Here is a 12,169-nt window from a genome sequence, read left to right as displayed (position 1 = left end):
AGAGACAATCATGTAAATATTATTACCAGACCAGTAACTCACAAAGAATCACCACCAGCAAGAAATGCAACTTTAGAGGATAAAGACAACTTATATAAGATATGACTACAATCTCTGAACTAACATAGTTCCAACTCATTAAACAATTTTTCAGGCCCTAATTTCCTGATAGTCTACCAATCCATTCATATAATAGGTCCCAGCTCTCAGGGGAGTATTTTCGCTTACAAGATTTTATCTTTTGTGATTATAATGTTATGAAATATCTCTGGGTCTTTTAGTGTGAAAGTTCGTACAGACATCACTTCCCCTGGGATGTGTTCACCTTTTGTGTCACAACCATTTTCCTCATTTATGTTGGTAAATTCACCTTCATGAAAATTCCTGTCTGCATACCTAGAGTCTCGAGAGTTGAAGCTTTATTGACATCCATCCATCCAATTTCACTTCTAGCAATATCACTTTTCTTTTCTTTGCTGCACTTCCATCTTCATTGGACAATTCCCTCTTTCGATCACCCATTTTTATCAAATGGCATGTGAGTTTATCACCAGGAGACAAAGAGGCAACTACATACTTTGCTAGACTGTGTGAATGGAATAACAGATGCACTGGGACTAATCACCAATAGACTTGGAAAGAATTGATGGGATTGGCCACTGATCATGATGCATATCTGTTATTTTTCTGGTGCTTTGAAGATAGTGAAGTTTGAACTATGTGATTGCTCACAGGTAATAAACTGTGGTAACTGAAATTTGCACTGTGTTGTTGGGGGACTGGTCTCAGTTTTACTAGACTGAAATTTGTGCATGTCAGAACTATGCGAAGACAGGATTGCCTGTCCTCATTTCCTCATGAGAAAGTAGTCAAATTGGTTTCTGGCAGAGAAGTTATCTATCAAAAAAGGAGTTCTGTGGTAATTATTTTGTAGTCTCTGGAACCAATTCACTCAGGTCAAAGGCAGCCAAGGCCAAATCTTGATGTATAGCAAAAACAAGTATGTACTTAGGAGAAACAAAGTACAATCTAGTTTTTGAGAAATCAAGAAATGGTTTTGAAACAAGACCTTCCTCTTAAGAAACAGGCCATTTGAATGTCGCTCTGGGAATTACCCTTTCTCTATTAGTCCCTGCCTCCTCAGCCCTCGTCCCTTTAGTCATCAAAACAATTCTTTTAGTCGGAGATCCTTAAAGTTTAGCCTTTAGAATCAATCAGGGCTTGCTAAAACACAGATTGCTGGAAGTTTGCATTTCTAACAGTTGCCCAGGTAATGCTGATGTTGCTGGTCTGAGGACCATACTTTGAGAACCACCGCTTTGGATGGTAAACTTAGAAATGGAATTGAAATATGTTCAACTAAGTGGATAATTTGTAAATTTTTTGACTATTAGAAACTTGTGCTCAAGTAATGATAAACACCTCCCTCAGGCCATAATTTAAGTGTCCCTGAAGCCAATTCCACAATTCCACAGCACCCCACTTCTTCCAGCATAGATTCGGTCTGCCTTACTGTACACATATGAAAATTTAAAAATCTTCAGAATATTATCTGTTCTGAACATCTGCAAAATATTTGTGACAAAATATTGTGATAAAGTCCAAAGACAAAATAAAAAATTGTTGCTGTATAGCAGAAAGAAATAATGTGTTTACATTCCTACTAATGGCTTGCTTTTTGAATCAAGTAGGTTTTGAAACATAACTTAAAAGCTCACAGGAAATAATAAAATAAAAAAGTTCACTTTATTCACACAGAATAAAGTCTGTAATGTAGTTAATAGTATTGTATCAACATTAATTTCTTAGTTTTGATAATTGTACTATGATTGTGTAAGATGTTAACATTACAGGAAGCTGGGTGAAAGGTGGTATACAGGAACCAGCTGTAGTATTTTTGCAACTCTTTGTAAGTTTACAATTATGCCACAACTTAAAAAGTTTTAAAAAAACTCATAGGAAGAAGAGCACTTTGATGCATGTATATTTGTGTATCAAAAAACGTTTTCATCTATGAAAAACTACCTGGGTTTCCTCGTTTATCTTTATAGAATAGTTCAGTTGCCATGTTCTTTCTACTTCGCAGTCTCAGAATATTTTCAGAGATAGTTTAAATGGATTTGATTGAGATACCAATTGAATTTTGGTGGAGGTGTACAAAATGAATACAAATGTGGTTTATGAAATTGGTAACATTTCACTATTATCTTCTTTTTCTAAAAATTTTATTTTTATTTTTGAATAGGCAATCTATCTACAAAATTTAAAGTTTAAAAGATATAAAAGTATATACAGTGAAGAGAGTTATCCTTTTACTTTCGTTTCACTGCCACTTAATTATTATCTCCAGATTCAACCAATGATATTATTTCTTTCTGTATCCTTTAGATATATTTATTAATGCATAAACAAGGAACTGATGTCTATTTTACAGAAAATGATAGCATACTTTACTTTTCTGTATCTCTCTCTCCCTCTCTATCTCTCTATTAGTTTCAAGTATACAGTACATTGGTTAGACATTTATATAGTTTATGAAATGGTCCCCCTGATTACTTTCCCTCTAGCCCACACATAGCCATTACTTTATTGCTGTGCTCTCCGTCCCTGTGACCCTCTCTCTCTCTTTTTTTACTCAATATATTTTATATATTTTTTTTACTCAATATATTTTATTTCTATATCAGTGCATAATAGACTTCTTGGTCCTTTCTTAGATCTGCATTGTATTCCATTCAATGGATGTACACAAATCACTTCATCGATCCCCTTCAAGGTGCAGTTAGATACTTCCCATCTTTTGCTATTACACACAGTGGTGCTATGAACAGCTTTGCACCATCATCATTTGCACATATGCAGATATATCTGTAAGAAGCGTAATTTAAGGGTCAAGTATGTGAAATTGTAATTGGGAAGAGGATTGTTTCATTATATACACTTCTTGATACACAATAATACACATTGTACAAAATGGGACAGAACAAAAGAGTCAACAGTAAAAAGAAGTCTTCCTCAAACCCCAGTTCCTGCAGCTCCTCTTCCCAGAGGTAAGTACTACTATGTGCTTCTTTACTATGGGCAGTAGTTCTGACTACTTTAACCGATTTTTTTCAAAATCCTTGGCCAGTGGGTTGGTCTTTCCTTCCTTTTTACCTCTTCCTCTCCTGTCATCTCCTTCCCTTCTCTTTCTCCTCTTCTTACTTTTTCTTATTCTTCTTTAATAATATTGTAATAACTATGTATTACAATAGCTATGCATTACGATATGTGCATGTTGTCAGATGGGTACTAAACTTATTGGGGGTGATCACTTCAGTAAGTTATATAAGTATCTAATTACTATGTTTACATGAAACTAATATAATATTGAATGTCAACTATAATAAAAAATTAATTAAAAATGTAAATAAAAGGAAAAAAATTTCCATTTTGACATTTATTATCCCTGATCTATTTAAGATGAATGAATCAATGGAGGTATTGATATGTGTAAGGATTTCAAACAAAATTCTTCTATAATCTACCCCATAAAGTGTATCTCAACTACTGTTAACAGACAAGAGTATTTCAAATCTGGAAATAAATTGTTGAGAAGTCTTCTGTGGGTAGTCACTGTGTCCAACCATCCTAAGTAGGTGCTCGCAATCATGAGAGCCTGCTCCCGCGAACGGCTTCACTAGGTTTCCAAGGAGGGGAGGAGTGCTGCCTCTTCATCTTAACATCGTTTTTGACATTGAGGGACTCATAAAAAAGGAGAGTTTTACAAGACTGTAAAGCAATTTCGGAAAAATCTGCAGCATATAAATCATGCCTGGACTCCTCTCCTTGTCAGCAAGGTGAGGGAGCTGATCTTTGTCACTCTGGGGAGCAGTAAAGACAGCTGGGGTGAAAATAATATCCTGTAAATGGCCAAAGCTTCTGATTTGGGGTCAAATAGTAGAAATGGATAACATATGAAAAAGTAGACCTAAGAAAATGGACAATTGATAAAAATAATAGCAAAAGTGGCTGAAAATAAAGAATTGATATTTTATAACAGTCACACAGAAGTAACAATGGAAATTGTCATTCTTTCAGCAATTGAAAACTGAGTTGTTTTTACATTTGTGTACAATCATGAAGACTCAAAAGCTTCACAAGGATCAGTCTAAATATCAGCACATTTGTGAAAAGTGAGAGAACATACTCAGAGGTGTGACAATTGTCAGAATATAATTTAGGCAAAGAACTTTTCCCTGCTTCACGTTGACAGCAGATATACCCAGAGACCAATTTTCTTTTTCCAAACTATAAGTAATCTCTCCTCTATTATATATAATTTTTAAAATTTCATGAACTTAATAGGGTTTTGAATATACATATCATTTATGTAATCATACAAGTTTAAATACCAATACTTAAAGTTTTAAAACTCTAGCTTTTGAAAGAACTTCATCAAGTATATCAAAATTTGATGTTTATATTTCATCTTGAGTATTCTGAAAGAAAAAGTATTTTTGTATAAATAAAAATACATACATAAAAATAGGCATAGGTGTTATGTAGGAACTGTGTTTTATTTTTCATTTCTCTTTGTGTTGGGAGACAATCATCCATGGGTTTCTCATGATTACGCATTTCTTAAGAGCAGAGCAATGACTAACTTTGTTGGACTATCTTTCAAAGATGTTTATACAAAGAACAGCCCTGGGAGATAGAGATTGTGACTCCCTCTAGAGCAAAGGGCAGTTTTATTTACTGTCCATTATAGAAATGTCTCCTTCCAACACAGGGTCAGGCAAGATTACTGCTCGTTATATAACATATGTGTTCTTTAAACTCAGGGTTCCTCTTCTGCAATGCAATCCACTGTTTATGCAATGCAGGTATCACTTGGTTCTCTTTGTGTCATCCTGTTGGAATTGGGGCTTGGAAACTGGTGAAATGCTGAGATTGCTGTGAATAATACTGTCTGTGACCCAGGCATCCTGTATCTTCTGCCAGCATCCATGGAAGGTTAACTTGTTGCCTGAAATTAAAGGCTTAGATTCTTCACAGTTCTTGGTACAATTTTAAGATTTTTTAAAAGTCCTTAGGTAAATATTGATTATTAACTAAGTATTTCAATAATCTGTTAGTCTAAAATTCCAAAGACAATTTGGGATTTTATAAAAATATAATAAGTCATCATTAAAATTTAATATAATACTGTTCTAAAACTTTATCATAGATCACATCTTATAAGCTTACACATAAAGGGTAAGTAGAGGAACTCTACAGGTTCTTATAAGTTGCAATATTGTCTGAGGTCTTCAAGACTAGTTTCTAATGACATTGGTCATTCAAGTAAAAACTTAATCAATTGTATGCTCATATTTATGTTTATATACTTTAAAATATTAGTGTAAACAATAATAATTTATTAGACAAGTGTTTAAAATTTTGGAACTTTCATTTAATTTAGCATTTTTTAAATGCTAAATTTCTCACATTAGATAAAATCTATGTTTGCAGTTTTATTAATTACATGGCAAAACCAGGAGAAGATATATAGCTATCTTTCACATCCAGAATATATAAAATAATTTATCAATGTATTTGAGTAGTATTACATAAATGTGACTTATACTTTACTTTTTATTCATGTATTTTACAAATAATAGGAAAATCCTATAAATCTTGGTTAAAAGAATTTCTTAGGGTTTTTTCAATTGGGAGTTGTGTCTTTATAATGAATCATTTTACAAATGAAAAGGGTTTTCTTCAGTTGTTTATCTTCTTTCCCTTTTTATAACTACTAATTGTTGGCTTAATGTCAATTTGCCTATCTATTTTTAATTTTATAACTAATAGGGACATCAGGTCTTTTAACAGAAGTTAAATTTTCCTTTTTCTCACATAAAAATGTTCTTGCGAGTGTTTACACTAGAAAATAATAGACATACTATTTAGATTTTTAAAAATAATTTAGTTATCTTCATATCTTAACATGTGTGTTTTTACTTTATTTTGGTCAGATATAATTTTAACTCTCATCTAAACTTAAACTTTTCCACTTCAAAATCACCTTTTCCTGGAAAAATCCCTTTTAAGTTTCAAACTTTTGAAGACTAATTTTAACCTACTAGTTGCATTTCTATGAGCCAATAGAGTATAATTTTACTGCCGGGCACTTACAGACAGAATGACAGCATGCCACTTACCTTTCCTCCCAGCCTGGAGAATTTTTCTTCAGGCCGATTAGTCTCATTTTTATTGAGAATCTTTATGATTCTTTCTCTTAGATTTATATAAAGTCTTAGTGGTCTTTTGAAACCAATTAGAGTTGCCCCATTGAATTTGAGATATTTTACTGGACTTTATCTTGTAAATTTCTTTATGGGTGAGTTTTCCTATATAATTTAAAGGCCTCTCCAAGGGAGCTTCTTGTCCTCTCTGGTTTGTGACATATCAATACTAGTCCCCCAGAAAGAGAAAGTTTTTACTGCCAAAGGCTTCAGACAGGCTAGAGTCAGGTCCTACATCCTCCTAGGTACATATGGACTTTAATATAGCAGAAAAAAATCATAGTCAGATAATAAAAGGAACTAGCAAACTCTTAGGTAAACTGAAATTATGCAGTAGTCTGAACAAGGAAAAGAAAGGATGAAAAGGTATTCAGTAAGAAGAGAGAGCACTTTCTCCCAGCGGCCTTGAGGTTCCTACGAAGACCTCACCTCTCGGGGGCAGCAATTCCCTACAAAGGAGGAAGTATAACCTTGGGAAGGGAGTTCAGCCTCTTTCTAGTCATTCATTCCATTCCTTATTTTACCAGTAGTAAGGGAAAACTTGCTTCTTACTGAGGCTGGAATCTCACAAAGGATCCTCACGTACCTGAATAGCATTAAATATTTAAGGTGAATCACTTCTCAAATATAGAAACACATATTCAGAAAGGAAGGACAGTTGGCTCTCCTCTGAGTCAGCTACTCACAGATGGCTCTCCACCTATCCTATGGATCCGCCTTTCACAATATCAGCCACAATAATACCATACTTACTGAATTTTCTTACACCGTTGTTTTTCAGCAGCGTATAATTATTAAAAGGTATTCATGTATTTATTATAATTATGAAAGGATTTATGGGAGTCAAATCGAAGAACATTAAAAATAGTCATGGTATATGTTGAGTGAAATATAGAGATTATATATTATATTTTCGGCAGGATTCCCTTTTTAGAATATGCATACCTATAGACATTTGGAGAAAACATTACTAGGAAGTTCTAACAAAAATTTTAACGCTAGTTTCCTTTGGCTGGTGAGACTACAGTAGTTTTTATTTACTGCTTTACATTATTCTGTATTTTCTAAACTTTCCACACTAAACATTAAACTGTATACTATAAACTAGTATATAAAAAAAAATAAACATATTGGGAAACTTAGAAAACAATTAATAGTGACTTTCAACATTTAAATGAATATTTAAGGAGGGAGGGGAGAGGTAGTCAGGGTAAGGGGGGTCAAATATGTGGTGACAAAGAAATCTAACTATGAGAGTGAACACACAGTGTAAATATATATATGCCTTACTGTTAAAATGTACAGCTGAAACTTATTGAATTTCATTATTGAATGTCATATATTGAATGTCACCATAAAAAATTAATTAATTTTAAAAAATGAATATTTAAATATGAATAGCCTCACTCTTAGTCTTACATTTGCTTGTCATATGTTCTGGGTTTTATTTATTAATATTTATCTAGCACATATAACTAGCATAAAGTTGTTTTGAGGTGGATAAAATTTCAGAACCAAGCATTAGTAGATGTTCAAAACAGAGAGACTCAATGCAGGAAAGAAGCATCTGCTCATAACTCCTTCAAGGCGCCTCTGAGCAAGTCACTACCCATATTTTTCTCCTTTTCCTCTTCATCTAGATGGCCTCATTATAGAATTCTAGGTTCTTTGAGGAGGGTAGGTCACAGCTATCATCTTGTCCTGCCCTCCTACCAGCTCAGAGATCCATCCCTCTGACTTCTAGGTTCTACTTCAGCACCTCCAGAGATGCAGAACTCTGTGCTGACATACCTTGAAGACATCACGGGTTCAGTTCCAGACCACTGCAATAAAGCGAGTGTCACAATAAAGCAAATTGTAATCTTTTTGCTGGGGGAGGGTCTTGCCTTCAATTTATAAAAAATACAACATCTATGAAGTGCAATAAAGCCAAGCACAATAAAACGAGGTATGCCTGTACTTTTGTCTGAAAAGCTTTCCTGTCTTTGTCTGCCTGAAGAACTTCTGTTCATTATTGAATATTCAAACCAGACATGCTGTTTCTGTGAGGCCCATGTGGCACAGGCATTGGTGGTTGCGAATGTAGCCTCCGTGGTCAGAGAGACCCAGGTTCCATCGTTCCTCTCCTGTTAACACTTCCTATGTAATCTTGGCCAGCTCATCTCACCTCTCTGAGCCTCAGTTTTCTTACCTGTAAAGTGGGATTAGATGTGAGGATGTGTACGGGATCTTTAGATGGTGTCTGGCAAACAAGCAATAAGTGCTAACTGCTGCTATTCTTCGTGTCAGTGGTTTTGAAGTTGACCTACACGTTAAAATCACCTGCAGAGCTTTTAAAACATGACTTCATAGGTCTGAGGTGATGCTCCTAGCAAGGTATTTTTAAAAAGTGGCCCAAGTGATTCTAGTGCAGTGGTCCCCAACCTTTGTGGCACCAGCGACCAGTGCTCCTATGAGAATCTAATGCCTGAGGATCTGAGGTGGAGCTGAGAAGGTGATGCTAGTGCTGGGGAGCAGCTGCAAATACAGATGAAGCTTCTCTTGCTAGCCTGCTGCTCATCTCCTGCTGTGTGTCCTGGTTCATAACAGGCCACAGACTGGTACCAGTCTGCAGCCTGGGTGTTGGGGACCCCTGTATCTAGTGTATAACCAGGTTGAGAACTGTTACACCAGCAGTTTTAAAGTAGGTCCCTGGACGAGCAGCAACAGCATCTCTTAGAAAATCATTAAAAACTCAAATTCCATGGCCCTACCACAGACATACTGAATGAGAAACTGGAAATGGCTCCAGCAATCTAGGTTTTAACAAGCCTTCTGGGGGATTCTGATGCATGCTAAAGTTTGTGAACCACTGCACTAGATTGTAAAATAAGTAAAGGCATGAACTGTTTGTCTTGTTTAATGCAGTATTCCTAGGGCTTCAGGCTATGCCTTATGCAAATTTAGTTGAGTTCAATTTAATCAAGATGTGTTCACTGAGCACTAATTTTCTGTTAAGGCACTGTGCCCTGGACTAGTAAAAATGATGCTGTAGGAGACAGGTCCTTGCCATGTCACCTTGCTTATCTCTCTAAGCCTGGACTCTTCCTTTCTGCTCTCACTGCCCCTTAAGCATACCTCTACTTCCTGTCATTTTTATGCTGATTAATATACATTTTATATGTCTGTGTTCCTCACTAAATTGACCTCCGTAGGGCAGGAACAGCCTTCACTCATTTTCTCAGGAGATGCTCTAATGCATCTGGTTCTGTATTCAAAAGCAATGGAACATGTTCCTCTTAGGTAAAATGATAGGGAAAAAAGGCCGATGTGTCATTCAAGGACTGATCAGGAAAGCAGAACCACTATGAGTCTTCTGGTACAAGGGATTTTATCTTCAGAAGTAGATCTTATACTGTTGTGGGAGGAGCTGGGGAGTAAGATCCAGAAAAAAGAAGTCGGAGGATCAGAGAAAAGTTCTTCATCAGCCTTCCTCAGGGCAAGTCAGATTTTAGGGAAATCTAGACAAGCACAACCAGTTGCCAGAGGGACTGTGATGGGGGTTAGTAAAGAAGGCTGTGGAAGGCTGTTGCCCTAGGTGGCCTATTGTGGCTGTAGGTCAACGTGGCCAGCAGTGGGAAAAGAGCTGTATGTGAAACAGGGAAAATGAGGACAGGCTGGAGCCCTTAGCACCTCTGCGTGGTCTCTCACTGCATCTCACCTTGTGACTTTTGAAGAGCAGTGGCTGTGCTTCATTTCATCTTCTTGATCACACACAAATGTCTCCTGAGAATAGCTCTAATCTAGAGACATATAGAAAAGGGGCTTCCTGAAAACAATTCCTGTCTAGCTAAGTTGGCACAGTACAAAATTACCCAGCCCGTAAATATTATTTACCTAAAAAGTGGGTACTTATATTTTTCCCAAGAGCTACTATTTTGGCCATTTTTAATAACCATGGCAGAATAATGTTATTTCCACACACGCCGTCTCCAAATGTCATATGGAGAAGAGACAGGAAAGCTGTTCTAACAGAGGTCCTTTGCTAGCCTCAGTCTCTAGATCAGCAGTAAAAGTAGACGTTAAGATTACTTTCAGAGAATAATTTGTTTATGTGGCAGGTCCCACAGGTATCAGAGTAAATGAAATCATTTGAGGTGGCACGTAGTCATGTTTCACACTCCATTTGTATAGTGATTTTATATGTTTATGCAGCTGTTGAAATATCTTAAATTATGTGCATTTTGGGTCAGTCTGTTTCTTTATGAGTTACTAGAAAATACACACCAGCTCTGTTTCCTCGTTTATGCTACTGGAGTTATCATTCCCTTAGGCACCTAGACTGGAAAACTTCCTGTCACTTTTGATTTATTCCTGTCCTTCAATCTTCATACTCAGTAATTTTTTTTTTTTGTGACAGAAATAGGGATTTATTAGTGGAAGAGTGGGGGGCGGGGCAACACCAAAACTCTCATAAAAATATCGAACACTTCATGAATTTGTATATCATCCTTGCGCAGGGGCCATGCTAATCTTCTTTGCGCGTGCCTCATCTCCATTACCCTTTGCGAATTAAATCCTCTCTGTATCATTCTAATTTTAGTATATGTGCTGCCGAAGCAAGCACCATACTCAATAATTTGTTTATAAGTCTTGGAAATGCCACTTTTACCCATCTTGTATTCTCCATTCTTGTGACAATCCTAGTGCATATAATAATAGTTAGTCATCTCTCTGTCTGTCCGTCTATTAATCCATCTATCCCTTGTGAGTTTCATAACCTTTCTATTTTAGAAAAGACTTGAAGAGTTAATAAAGTGGAACAATCTAAACCTGAGTAATTAAGATTATAAAGAGAACAAAGAGGTCCTAAATGAATTGTTCTCACTTTTGGATGATTTAGAATCAATGGAGAACTTTTGAAAAATACCGATACTCAGACTACTCGCAGAGATCTGGATTCATGTGGTCTAAAGCTCCCTGGGTCATTCTAATATGCAGCCATGGTTGAGAACTATAGAATTGGAAATGAGGGGGGTAGATATCACTAAGCCAATTGATCTGATCCGATTATAACCTTTGAATCCTATGTGTGACTGCAAAGAGAGATGTATGCTGTCTTACACACATCCCATTGCCTGACAAAACATTTCTCCCCAGATTTAAACTCTAAAAGTAACATATTGTTTATGTCCTAGTAATGCAATAATAGCTACCCTTTATTGACTGTTTGCCATGTGTTAAGCATTATGCCAGTTAAAGGAATTATCTATTTTAAGTATCACAACACACCTATGATGTGACTATATTATTAACCTAATATTTCAGATGAGGAAACTGGGGTCTTGAGAAGTTAAATGAATTGCTAGCTTTTGGATTCAGGCTAACTGCAGAACACTGATTCTTAACCGCTACATTTTACTGCCTCTAATGTGAATATACTTGGCAATACCTCCAATTAAAGTTTTGCAAGAGATAGAATGGTGTTCAAATGGAGATCCTTGTTAAATAAAGGTTGAAGATAAATAATTAACAAGAGCATTTCTTGCAAGGTGTTTAGATATTTTGCTTTCTGATAATCTAACTTATTATAGAGAGACATCAGAACTTCTGGAAGAGTGGGTTGTTAACATATCTACTGTATTCTCTCAGGTCTTCTCATAGGAGCCTTGGGGAAGTCCGGCTTCACCCACAAGGTAAGAACACAGAGCACCAGCCAAGGTTGGGGGTGGACAGGGCACGACAGACTGGGATGAGGCCAACAAGCAGTAAGTCTTTTGGAACCAGCCTTAGAAGTAGGAAAGGGAAGAAGGGGTAAAAGGCCAATAAGGGCATGCTGCTTGAGGAGCAAGGCCTAGACAATGTGAAGAATGTAGGTTGGGCTGGACAAGAGGAAGTTTCTGAGCTGAGGAGAAGCATAA

At 36.2% G+C, this 12,169-nt stretch overlaps 1 pseudogene; it reads right to left on the bottom strand.

The window, feature by feature from the left end:
* Positions 1-10,723: 10,723 nt before the first annotated feature.
* LOC120593120 (uncharacterized) lies at positions 10,724-10,875 on the bottom strand (annotated as a pseudogene).
* Positions 10,876-12,169: the final 1,294 nt, after the last annotated feature.

This window comes from Pteropus medius, unplaced genomic scaffold (genome assembly GCF_902729225.1).
Source record: "Pteropus medius unplaced genomic scaffold, Ma_sr-lr_union100, whole genome shotgun sequence".
NCBI classification, from domain to species: domain Eukaryota; kingdom Metazoa; phylum Chordata; class Mammalia; order Chiroptera; family Pteropodidae; genus Pteropus; species Pteropus medius.
The sequence above is the reverse complement of the archived record's forward strand: the minus strand, read 5'-3'. Positions and strand labels throughout refer to the sequence as shown.